Source organism: Poecilia reticulata, linkage group LG13 (genome assembly GCF_000633615.1).
Source record: "Poecilia reticulata strain Guanapo linkage group LG13, Guppy_female_1.0+MT, whole genome shotgun sequence".
NCBI classification, from domain to species: domain Eukaryota; kingdom Metazoa; phylum Chordata; class Actinopteri; order Cyprinodontiformes; family Poeciliidae; genus Poecilia; species Poecilia reticulata.
The window spans coordinates 10,593,921-10,607,815 of NC_024343.1; the positions used below are offsets into that span (position 1 = coordinate 10,593,921).

General features: G+C 38.4%; 1 long non-coding RNA gene across 1 annotated transcript; it reads right to left on the reverse strand.

Annotated features, from left to right (window-relative positions):
- Positions 1-2,982: 2,982 nt before the first annotated feature.
- LOC108166805 (uncharacterized) lies at positions 2,983-11,071 on the reverse strand. The gene is made up of 3 exons (XR_001777198.1): positions 10,977-11,071; positions 10,294-10,395; positions 2,983-3,175 (listed from the first exon to the last, which is right to left on the reverse strand). It is a non-coding gene; the product is annotated as an uncharacterized LOC108166805 (long non-coding RNA).
- Between the last annotated feature and the right edge of the window lie 2,824 nt (positions 11,072-13,895).

Sequence of the window (13,895 nt, forward strand, 5' to 3'; positions counted from 1 at the left end):
ATCTCACTTTCTTCTGACTCATCCAAATCATAAAATATTTTAATTTTCTCCATTAGTTCTGCCATTTCAGTCAATAATTCTTCTGCATTTAAACTGTGCAGCCTCCTTCTTTGAATCCTTATATAAAATTCCTCAAGTTCTTCAATWAATTCTTGATTCTCCATCATAAAAGTTTTACAAGTTGCCACTCTTTCTTCAATGCTCCACTGAAAGATCTCTTGGGAAAAAGTTCAAGTACTTAAGACTGTTTATGATGTCATAGCAAGAGAATGATATTATGACATCACGGAGAGAGTGATGTCATAATTGACATATACTTGCATATATTTATGCATTTTATAAAATATGTTTATATGGTTTTCTTTTTTGCATATATAGTGAAATATGTTTAATCTAGGTCATGCTAGTTCTGCTGTTATATTGTTTTTGTCGTGTTTTAGTTCTTGAGAAAGTGTGGTAGGAATTTCCCAAGCGGTAACATTATGACTCCTCCTTGCAAGAACTTGTTTTTTCCCAGACACTGACCTTACCTTGATGCCCATTGTGTTTTACCAAATCTCTTTATTGTTGTTACAGATGGTTAATCAAACTGAGCTTTACATACAGTTTTAAACAAATATATGGTTMATTTATGYTCTTGCATTGTTCTAAAATGCAAGTTTATATAAACTAAAATATAAAAATGGCATCCAATAAATRAAAGGTCAGTATTTTATTTTATTTTCAGAACATTTTAATTACTTGCTTTACTTTCTTTGAAAAGGATAAGAAGGATGGTCATATTTTATTTTATTTCTTCAGCTGACTTCAACTGGATGCAGGATTATTGCTTGTATATTATTCTGAAGATTGGAATTTTGATTATGGAGTCCCTTTTTCCATCACATTTGTTTATTTTTTTATTTTATAACTCAGTTTTTCTGACATGGAACTTGGTTCAGCTTTTATGCTCACTTCTGAGTCCTGCCAAGAGCTGGAATTGTTCAATCAGATGGGAACTACAAACTTGCCTGCCACTTTTACCCATAATGCACTGCAGTTAGTTGATTGCTTCTCTGAAATATGAGTGCCGTCTTTAAAACTCCTCTTTTTCACAGAGTTCTTTTGATTCTTTATTTTCAGACTCCTTTGCCTGATATGAAGCTTCATTCAGCTTTTAACTTCACTTCTTCTGCTTCTACAGCTGGAACCAGAGGCGTCGCCTAGAATTTTGGGCCTCCTGACAAAATATTAGATTGGGCCCCCCTGCAAAGGTCGCCAGGCCGGGAATCAAACTGGCGACGGCCACGTCGAGGACTGAGGCCTCCATATGTGGGTTATGCTTAACCCCTGAGCCACCACGAGTCTTTTTTTGACCCATAAACAATGTTACAATTTTAAAGGCTTGCAACTTGCTTTCTTTGATTCAAGACTGATACTAGCATAATATTTACTGCTCATCTATTTTACATGCAACAGTCCACATGCAGTATGCAAGTAGATTGCTTAATTTTTTTCTATTAGTTTTAGATTACTGAATTGTCTCTCCCCACGAGCAGCAGTCATAGGCAGGGGTGAAAGTAAGGGGGTACGGCAGGGTACTGCGTACCCCTAAAAGATTTAGTGGGGGTACGCAGTACCTGCAAGAGAGGGGAGCAGCTGTCTGCTGTAAAAAATCAATGGGATAAACTGTGCAGCCGCGACTGATTCATTTTTCAAGAACAATCTAAAACAGACTTAATCAGTTAATAAATAACTTTTTTCCCATTTCATATTGTTTCTGAACTGTTTGTGCTTTACTAGAGCAGCGGTGCAATATTTGGATCGCGGACGGTTTTGAGTTGATATCGGCTTTAGGTGACAAACTGAACGCAGCCAGGAGGCTGAGAGCAGCACGTCCTCCTCTGGCTCGCTTAAGACATTTGTAACTGAAAGAACAACAACAAAACATTTTCAAATTAATGACCCAACAACAATAATAATCTCAGTGATTACTGTTTCAACAAGGTGTTGCGTAATTCTGTGCGTTTCGGTTCCATTACCAAAATAACAGAGCAGGAGTTTAAAATTAACTAATCAACCACTGCTGTGTTCATGAGAGGCTTATTGATGATCGCAAAATAAATATAAAGCCTGAAAACCTAATATCGTAACGCACTGAATGTTATGTTTTTAACGTTATCTCTGGTCAGCTTGCGGAGCGCAGGAGGTTGCCATGGCAATGGGTGTGCTTTAATTACAGAGAGACGGAGAGTAAAAAGGTGCGAGTGGTTTAGTTGATGACCTGTTCGGGTTGTTTTAACTCTGTTTATCTTTGCTGTGGCGCATCACAGCCGTTGGAGTTTCAATAAACAACAAACTTGAACAAACTCATTCTTTGTGAGTATAAGTCATTTACATCAAAAATTAAACAGGGTAAATATGTTTCATTAAGTATTTAACAAACAAATACATATATATATATATATATATATATATATATATATTTTATTTTATTTTATTTTTTTTTCTGTCATAGTACCCCCAAGATTTTTAAACTACTTTCACCCCTGGTCGCATATTAGTAACATGAATTTAGATTATTCTGGATGGATCATGATTTTGTAAATTATGATAATTTAATGCAAAGTTGGCATTTCATTAAAAGTGTCATTATTTACTGAATGTCACTTCATGACAACTGTCATAAACATTCATGAAGACTTCTTTATGTTCATGTTAGGTGTTATGTCATGTTAATAACAGTGTCATGTCAGTCTTATGCACACCCCTTCAAATAATGTGTTACCCAGAATTGCTTACTGTCAACTTTTTCCATGCCCACTGAACGTTTCCATATTTGATCCCATTGCAACCACACACATGAATATATTTCATTGGAATTTTATGTGACAGACCAACACAAAGTGGTGTGCAATTGAAAAGTAGGAGGAAAATTATACGTTATTCAAAAAATTTTTGAAAACAAAGAAAAGGAGGACTTAGTTTTGGGATGGAGAACATTTGCCTCATTTTGTTAATCTTCATTTATTCAGAGAAAATAAGTTATCCAAGGGGCTCCCCAACGGGTCCCAGGCCTGGCTCCAGGGTGGGACCTCATGTACGTCCACTGTTCCAGTGGTCGTATTCATCTTAAGGGATCTTTGGGCTGCACTTGGTCTGGTTCCTCACCTAGGACCCGTCTGCATAGGGTGGACTAGAAATAGGGGAGAGAGAGAGAGAGAGAGACTCAGACCAGCAAATGGCCTGAGACTGGGAATAATACCCAGGACAACTGCTCTGAATACCACAGACTACACATGGTGTGCATACTGTACCAACTGAGCCACAACGGCCCCCTGTCTCTCTCTCAACTGCACAATTTTGAGCACCAGCACATTATTTTATCACAGTTAAAGTGATACTGTAGTTGTGCAAAGTGCTTAGCCAAAAAAGTTAATGAAGCATTCATGGAAGGATGTCTGTACAGAAACATGGCTATCAACTTAGCTGGCAAGCTTCTTATCCTTGTTAGGCTGTAATTTTAAACTAGATGATTATGGTGGAATTTAGAAACTGGATGGAGGGGAAAAAAATGAGTGTTTGTATGTGTCTCTGCAGAAGTTCAACAGACACACTATGATTAGGCTCCAGTTTCTGTTCGCTGTTTATCCACATTACCACTGCCAAGGAGCTTACCAGCTAATTTAGGCAAATCATGGTCCCCTAAACAAATTACTTGCTCTATTTGAGGAGAGAAATCAAATTAAGAAATTAGCACACATCCAGCATTGTACTACAACCACTAATGCCAACGGTTCTTTGAGCATTTTCTTTCTTCCTCAAAAAACTTTTTTTACATTGCCCTATTTGTGCTTAAATATACTAATAGAAACCTGCTCTAAAATAAAACCACACTTTAATCTGTAACTTTGATTTTAAGTCTCTTAGTCCTGTTAGCAGGCTGCAATACTATATGTTGAATGTCGGTGAGCAAATGCACAGACTGTTTTAATATCCTCCACAGAATATGTTTACATTATTTTCACAGTTATTACATTCAGGTCCCACAGGGACGCTTGCGATTCTGACATTTTGGTTCGTTGGACAGTTACAATGCTTTTGTATTAAGAAAAGATTAAAGTGTTGCAGCCTATTCAGGCATAAAGGATTCAGGCAGTAAGTAAAGGAAGGCCTACAATGTGAAGAAAAAGAAAACAATAAAACTAAACACTTATCTGTTTGGCCATAATAAAAGCATGGCACAACATGGTGTGGTGTTCACAAGGATAACTGGTGCAGGTAGGGAACCTTGAGTTTTCCTTCCCTAGCAACCCATTGTACTTCCAATTGTCTCTATAACTAGACTGTCTTGGTGTGAATTTAATTTGATTTGCTAAATAAATCATTGAAGTTTAAAAGACTGAATTGCATCCAGATAACGGAAACTTGCTCATTCTGTCAAAGGTGTGACAATGTTGTCGACTCAGTGGTACAGACCAGTCAAACAAACACACGAACACAAAGAGACACTTGGAAATTACGATGTAGCACTGACATGGCTATTAAAAACAACTATTCCCTGGTGTAGTGGAGTATAAACTTGCACAAAAGGCACTGCAGACAACAGCAAAGCAAAAAAGCGCTCAACAAATTGTTTAAGAGGACTTGCCAAAGCAGAGATGGGTGCCATACATCATGAAGGTCTTTCCACAAATCTTCGAAACTATTTACAAGCGTTGGAGAAGGAGGTGTAACAGAAAAGGAGCTGAATTAAACGAAACAACTGGATAACGCTGAAAAAAAGGCGAGAGAGGGCGATTCAGGAGAAATCACCAGCCATACGTCACCTGCTTCCCTCCCTTCCCTTCTTTTTTCTTTACTGACTTACTTTCAAGCTACCGTTCCTGGCCATCTCCCCTCTCCCTGTTGCCCTCCCTGTTGCTCCCATTGCACTCTCACCTGAGCAAGATTAATCGTTCCAGTCGAATCACATTACCTCCGAGCCCAACTCCATACGCACTACTCACGCGCGCACCCCCTCTCCCCCCCACACACACACACACACAAAGGTACATGGATATCGAGGGAGGGGAAAGAGGCGAGAGACACGGGGAGATGGAGGGTGGAGGGTATTGAGGGACTTAAATGCATGGATGGTCTGCTCATTTAACTCATCACATTATTTTAGCCCTGTACTTTATTACACTTAACTGGGACACTAGGCACTCAGTCAAACACACATACACATTCACATACATCTCTGCCCACACATCCATCCTGAGCTGCAGCTTTGCCATAATGTGTTTATGACGTTACATGTTTAATTTGGGGAAGAGGATGATTCATGGCCCCTGATAACAATGCTTCATCATCCCAGAGCACCTATGGCATAAAGGGAGGCTGTGCAGGGCAGGAAAACTCTTGTTAATGGGATGCTAATCATCTCATAACCCGGGAAATGGGCTAACAGGCACGAACCCCTCATGCAAATGCATTTAGATGTGCCTGTTTGTTGATGTTTATGTGCATTCCCGTCACTGTGTAGCTGTGTGCAGGTGTGGTCTCTGCGTTTTAGTGCTCGAGTGGTGTGTATGTGTGCATGAGGGTGAATATTGATCTATTACTATGTGCTCTATCACCCTGACAAGCCTAATACGGAAAAATGGGACACTAAGCAGGTGCTATCCTCCTGCTGATTTATAAAACATATGCACAGCAGTAAACACCTCAATCACTCTGGGGGGCAAGACTTTGGGGATTAATAACATTTACATGCTGTGAGGGTACAGGATTCATAATTTTTATGGCGGTGACCTCTTTAGTTATTTAAAATACAGTAATCTTCAATCTCAAGGTTCAGTTATTACATTCAGGAATAATCTCTTCGAGGAGAGAAAAAAAATCAATTAGAGGTCAAAATGGCCAAGAGTGAACTTGGTTAAACTTTGATATGAATGAGTCTGTCAGTGCTCTGCATTTGGGGATACATTTATGCTACTGTGCAAAAATCTTGAGTCATCCCTCCTTTTTTTCTGTTTTCCCTCTAAGAATCCAGACTTTTTTTGTATTTTTTTTAAAGTCCTTCCTAAAAGTCTTTCAAACATTCTTTATGTGTCTTTTCACTATGCCACTTAAGTCTGACTTATGAATCATTCAGGATGAAACTTCGCTGTGTTCACACAACACATTTGACCTTTAGCTCCTTGTACCTTGCCACAATACCTCTTTGTTATGTTAAGTCTAAAGAAATATATCAAAGATAAGACGGACTGAAAGACAATGACTGCAGTCCTTGAGGGCTAGAGTCATGCAACCTTTAGATGTGACCCTTGTCCTACACATGAACCAAATGGTGAAACCACTTCGCTCGTGTGCAGTCAAGCTCTGCAGAGCTCCGCTAATGAGCTAATTTTGGAGTCAGGTATACTAAAGCGGCGAGATATTTAAAGGCTGCAGGACACCGGCTCTTAAAGACTGGAGTTTAGGACCACTGATCTAAATGCTTCTCTAAGCTCAGAAAAAGGAGTATTTCAACACATCTTACTATGACATACAGCTATAGGAGTCATGACCCCAAATTCTTTCAGTCACTAAGTATGTGTGCCCATAAATAGGTCAAAATATCCTTTAGCATAATGCCAAAAAGACAGAAGTAATTGTTTTTGGTCCCAAAATGCAAGGTGTACAGATAAGTATTCCTTTAAACTAAAAACCAAAGAGCATCCTGGTGCACAAGCTGTTGCTAACTAAAACTAATATCTAAATTTCAATAGTTATAAACCTAAAATAAAGGATTTCCAGTAACAGGACAGAAAAAAATTCTCATGCTTTTATTTTTAGTTGGTTAAATATTGTCTGTGCATTGTATCTGTAAAAAAAAAAACAAAACTGGAAGCTGCAGCTCATCTAGAATTACGCTCGCAGTAAAATGATCCATTTCAAATTTCTGACCAAACGTCAGAACTTCAAAGTAATTCACAAGACGTTGACAAAGCCACAGGTCTTAAAATTGTGTTATTGGTCCATAAGAAGTTGAATCATATAAGGGTCACACAATGCAAGCAAACAAAAACAAAAAAAAAACACAAACAGGTTTCTGTGTTCCTCTGCTTTGGAACAAACTGACTGAAAACCTCAAATATGCAAAAACGTTTGGCTCATTTAAATAAGTCTGAAAATATCCCTATTTACTGTAGCATTCCTATACAAATCAGACATTAAAATGTTAGTTTTGGTTGTTTGTCTAAAATGTGTGTAATGCCTGCAGTTTGTTCTTTTGAAGCATTTCTTGTTATTGTAATTTTCTTTACCTTCGCCCCTTTATTTTGCTGTAATGCTTGAAATACAGAACCTTCTAATCATTTCAACATCACACTCAAAGTAACATGGAGTTATTTAGCTCTAATACCTGCTGTCCTCTTTGCGGCCTTCACTGCTCTGTTATTATCTCAGTTGCGAACCTTAAACAAACACCTTCATCTTTCTCACTGTGCCTCACACTCTCCTCTGTCCAAGCCGTTTTATCTCTTGCCTCTGTTTTGTCATTCCTGCCTTTGCTTTCCAACCCAGGCTTTTTTTTTTCTTCCTCTGTGCCATGTGTCAGCATTCATTTTCAATTTTCTCCTTTACAGCTGCCATTGCTTTTGTTTACTTCACTTCTGTCATCACTTTTTTTTTCCCCCCCCTTTCTCCTCTCTCTGCATCAGAAACATGCATCACTCAACTTCTCTGTCTCTTCTCTCTCTCGTGTTCCACCTCTGACATTGCTGTCCGTCTCTGCTGTGAGCGTTGAAAACCTGTCAACCAATCAAAATGAACACAGTTTTATTTGACGTGTGTCTTTGTGTCGGTGGCCTTTCATAGACGGGGCTACACCCACCACAGGCACTTTGTAAAATGAGCCAGCCCTTCAGGACAGAAATAGTTAATAAAGTGGTTATAGTATGGCACGCCAATGTTGGCAAATACAAACAATTCTGCAGATGCTGAAATTCTAAAAAGGATTTGTTTTAGAAATTTTATTCTGTCTGAAAAGCATCAGTTGAATGTGTTCTTTATGTGAGATAAATATTTTTTGTAACAAAGCATCACAGTGTAGGCATTACCTGTGAGTATAAGCAATGATGTTGGTTTGTTTATTTGTGTCAAGGATAACCCCTTGAGATATAGCGTCTCGTTTTCAAGGGGATTCTTAAATATAAAATAAACCACAATGATGAACACTTCAGTAGAGGGTGCGTACGCAGGGAACTCTACACCAAACTAATGCAATAGATGGTAATCATGAAAGACAGGATGTAATTCATTTTGCCTTTTAAGCAGCTGAGCACAGAGTTTGGCTTTCCAGAGACAGAAGGAGAAAAGGTTTGGTGATTTTACAACCACAGTGGTCACAAAATGGCTGACCACCTTTTCACTTTTTTTTCTTACGCTTTATCTGATCTCGCTTTTTCTATCTATCTATCTATCTATCTATCTATCTATCTATCTATCTATCTATCTATCTATCTATCTATCTATCTATCTATCTATCTATCTATCTATCTNTATCTATCTATCTATCTATCTATCTATCTATCTATCTATCTATCTATCTATCTATCTATCTATCTATCTATCTATCTATCTATCTATCTATCTATTTGTGCCTGACAGCAGTATCAGATGTACCATAAGGTAATTCATAAACAGTGCTAGGTTCCAAACTCCTACCAAACTGTGACCTTTACACCCTGACAGTCAAGCCAAATGTAGCAGCTGTGAAACTGTTAGCACCACATTTCTGCAAACACAATCTGAACTTAAATAAATTATTTAAGAGGTTGTTTGCCAAATCATGCATAGTAAAAATAAGAAGTTTGTTTGGATTTTATTCAGTTTGACAAACAACTGCATTCTGTTACATATAAGAAAATTACTGTTTGTTTCTACAATATGTTCCTGTTTTAATGTCAGAAATTCACATTTTACCTCTGGAAATGCACAACATGTTTCTTTGAGACATTCAGTTTTTTTCTATTTGAACAACACTTCTGAAGTTTTTTTATTTCATTGCAAATTATTTACAAAATTAATGCATTTAGAAAAGCAATGCGAATTCCTCTGAGTTTTATGTAAGTCGGAATCTGCATATGCAGATCATCTTTGGATTATTATTACAGCCTCCTGCTCATACACCTGCAAAGTCCAGTTCACAGTCTCCTTAACATGTGGTTCATGTGAACAAGCTGCTGAATTATTCATATCATTCATATAATGTAAACTGGTTTGCCAACTGTTTGCTTTATGTGAGTCTAGACCATTATGTCTTTGCACAAGCTCATTGTTGTTTGTTTTGACAGGACATCGAAATCACCTAGAATATAATTGCAAAGTTTACTTATTTCAAAAAAGCTTCAGTAGGTAACTTTTATACAAATGTTTGTTTATTTTTTCCCGTATTTCTTAAAAATGTTACTATAGTGTGACAGCATAATATGAAGCAGATAATCTGTGAAAGCTTGAGCTCATCTGCCTCCTGCCTGTGATCCCACTATCATCATCAGGAGGAACACACCATCAACATCAGAGCCAGGAGGAAGATCTTCTCTCTGTCAGTCATGCTTGTGTACAAATCTTCACTTGGGACCACAAGATTCTCTCCCGTCTTTCTCCAGACTCTGATACAGGTTTAGACCTGGTTTTCCAAATTAAAAGCAAGATTTATTTTGATCTAAGGAGAGGACTTTAGGGCACTGATCCTCACTGCAGTCTTTTTTTTCTTTTTAGCCAATTTAAGACAATGAAACAGGCGCTGTTAAAGCTCCCACATACGAGGGGCAGGACTCCATGCAGTTGAGATTTCATAGTCAAGTGTACCGATTTCACATGGCAAGTTGAATGCTGGAATAATGGACCGGGACTGATTAACCAACAGGTTGCAGGTGTGAGGGGAGAGAGAGAAAGGGAGACTGCAGAGAGAGAGAGAGAGAAAGAGAATGTGGCACAAGGGAGTGAGGAGGAGTAAACACAAACATGGGAGCTGGGAAATTAAATCTAACCAATGAAAAAAATAACTGAACACAAATAAATAGATGTTATTATAATCTAACTAAAATAACTGAGACCAGACCAAACTAGTCTGACTTAATCAAAAGAAGAATAACTAAGGAGAGCATATAACAAGTCAGTCAATCTCGGAACCCAGAAAAACAAACCCCAAAACAACTCAAGACTCTGAGCGAGTCAGAGGAGTGATTACTGTGAATCCAATACTGTGAATCCAATGGGCATTTTCATTGTAATCCTCAGTCTTTGTGTTGCTTGTGCACCTTTTCACTGCCACAGTTTTACCTTCTGTTCAACGTTCTGTCAATATCCCCGGATACAGTATTCTGAACAGTTCGTGTTTGCTGCAATTTTCTGTGCTTTCCTCCTCGTGGATGTTGCCGGTAGCTGTTGGAAAATTGCCACAACAATAGTCTTCCTCATGATTGTGAAGACCATAACATAAAAATATGCATTAACAACCCCATGTAATATTATATTTTGGGGAGTTTTCATTAGAAGTAATCCATAATCATAAAAATTAACAGGCATTTTGTTGCTCGAAATCTATGTCACCATACTCGGGTTTCACTTTAATGTGAAAAACCAAACTAAATTGTGTCATCGGTGATATTCTAAATGTAGTCGGATGCATCTGGAATTAAATTATTGTCTATAATAGATTATTGTCTATATACAATCTGTTAAAATTGCCATTTAGGTTTGACCTCAGGTAATGGTGTTTGACAGCCAGGGGCTAAGACAGTAATTACAAATACACAGACAGCATGCATCAGAGCTCCCTGACCAGAATAAAAAATCTGGGTAGAAGTGTTGTTAACAGAGCTGTCTCCACACCATACCTGACAAGGGCACGAAACACAAAATAAATCTGTTAAGGTTCAGATTCTCTCATTTAAGCTGACTTTAAAGCACTAAGTTGATTAAATGTGTCCTTAATTTAAATAATGAAGAGAGTCATCCTCTACCTCTGCTCCCCCTTTCTCCTCTTTCTCCTCCATTTGCAAGTTCTTCTCCTTTTCTTCCACTTCTCCCTCTTCTCTCTCAGTAGATGTCACTGCAGTTCCACCACGTGCCCGTGACACAGACGGATTGCAATGCATCGTGGGACTTAGACACCCTCAGGTGACGATAGCAGTGACGAAAGTGACCGAAGGGGAGGGTGGAGGTGGGGAAACGATATAACGAGGGACGAAAGAAGGCAGATAAAAAGAGAGGGGAAAGGCAGGGACAATGGAGACGCTTTAACTCGGGCTTTACAGGTAGGCCCTGGCAGCAGCTGTCAGTGCTGCTCATTCCATCCTTCGCTCTTCTTCCTCTGGAAAAAAAACCCGACAAAATACACAAACTGTAAAAAAAAAAACCAAATCGTTCAGAATCACATGCCCAAACTGTTAGCGGTGATGACATATTAACACACACATTCCCACAAACATCCTGGTGATGCAATTAGCTGTCATGGCCCGATCTCCTATCAGTTGGTAATGAACAGATAAACTGTTGTGGCATCAGGGGAAATGTGAGGGAAGATAGAGGTGTTGTTGACTTGCCTCTGTCAAACAGATGGTAATCTGTCAGCTCTCCAGTTTTCCAGCTCTTCCGCTGATTGGAGCTCACTGTAATTACGTTATTCAGTATGGGAAATGGAAAATATCACCCCCATCAAGTGACATTTCAAACAATATTTCATTTTGTTCTCAAGGGGGAACTTTACTGTTGTTGCTCAGCAGACTGAATGTTAGGCTGGAAACCGGCACCATCTTGATTGTTTGTTCTTAGAATTGTAACCAGCTCATCTTTGCTTGAAATACAAAATACATGACGTGCTAGAGAAGCTGTAGACATTGATAGGTTTTCAGAATCGAACAGTTTGAAGTGTAGAGACAGAGTAACGTGTTCTTACGGCTGCTCTTACTTTGTTGCTTCCCTCTTCTCAGCCATTGCCAGGTTGTGTTTGGCACGTTTTGCTGATGCAATCTGTCAGGATTTTTTAAATCTGTAACTGATCATATTTAGAGAGTGTCTGTGCATTTTCACAGTTTTTATTTTCTTACACAAAGAAAATTCTGTTTATTTTTGCCTCAAAGCTTGGCTTTCAATGGAAATGAGGATAACCTCCAAGGATGCTTCGAAGGTAAGAAGTTGGTTCTTATTTGGGAGACCAAACTTTTTTAATTTCTTTCTTTGGATATAGTTCATAGCTTAAAAAAACACAAATAAACAATGTTTTGATGGAAAAGTGGAAAAAAAAAAGTGACTGGGATAATTCTGCCAATAACTAAATGTTCTCTCTCTCCTGCCAAATAAGATCAGGCTGGCTCTTATCTTCCTATTAAAGGTGAGTTTTTTTCTCTCTACTGTCACGCCATGCTTGCTCAGTGTGAGGAATTGCTGTAAAGTCAACAACAGGATGCAATCTGTTGGGCTTCATTAGATAGAAACCAATATTAAACTAGCTTGGGCTGCTTGATAACTAGGATCATTTGTAATGTACATGTGATTGAATTGAAATGACTTGTTTGCAAAGTTCCTTGAGACACAATTAGCTTTGAATTGGAATGAAATGAATTGAATTGAATAATAATAACAATGATAATTTGTCAGACAAGTCATCCTGATGCTGGGTTAGGATTAAAAGATGTGCAGGTGCTGTTCCCCCTATGAACGCTTTTTGGTTTCATCTATTTGAAGGAAGAAACTTCTTCACTGAAATCACCCAGACAAGAGAAACAAAATTTGCTTTCAATAAGTCTGTTTTATTATAGATATTAAATAAACCTTGTCCTTGTGCCAGCCTTATGGAATTGGGGAATCAGCTATATTTACCCCTTAACCCCAGACAAAATACAAACAACAATACGGTTCAGAAAATGAAAGAATGAAATACTGTTTATGTTCGGCGTTACTTGATAGAAAACGGTAACCTGTGGAGAAAATAACTGTAAGGTGGGACTTTAGTAGGGACAACCAACAACAGAAGCCTCCTCCCTTATTGCAACATTTCACTCTAAACCGAAGCAAATTAGAACATTTTCATGTGAGTTCTGTTATGAAAACCTGTTGCCTAAAAGTCACTGTTCTTTCATTTTGGGCAGATGAGTGAAAACAAGAAGAACACCTGTTTAAGGATATTTGCCATCATCCACCTGTGAATAATTTATAACTCAGCTGTAAACTAGTAAGGCAGGAAGCTTTATGTGGGCGGGCAAAAACAAAAGTGACTTTCACTGGGGAGATTTCCATGACAAATTTAAATATTGGCCTGTCACTTTGCATTCCTTTTAAGGTTCTGTTCCCATGTGTGCATATGAATGCTCAGATCCGCATAACACAGTTGTAATACTACATAAAATTAGACTGTTCCCCCTTTAACATTTACAAATGTTGCCCTTGGAGAAATGTAGGATTGTATTCGGTTTTCTTGTTTATATTATTTGCAGTTTGTCTGTGGGGTAAATGCATTGTCCTCTTGGTTTGTGGTTTCATTTACCAGATACTATTAAATCCTCTTCAAGTAAAAGTTCTGCCATGGAGGAAAAACCTCTCTGCAAGCAGCGTAGCTGTGAAAGGTAGAGTGGGGTTTTGGACGCTTTTGCTTTGCTTGTGTGTAAACAAATATGAATTGTTTTTCCCAGCAATCTGAGTGTGTGCGCACGCGTTTAAGTACTCTTGTGTGTCACAGTTCAAAAGCAGACAAGTGAAGAGGAGCATTAAACGCCCTCTTCCTCCACTAATCAGGGATTAGACAGTGTTTAAGAGCACAAGAGAAAACCATAAAACAAATGAGGGTATAAAAGACACGGCTAAAAACGCCTTGGAGGAAATAAAAGAATGCCTTTCTGCTGTTTTGGTGTTTGACTTGTCTCAGAGGGTCCAAGCCACTTAGC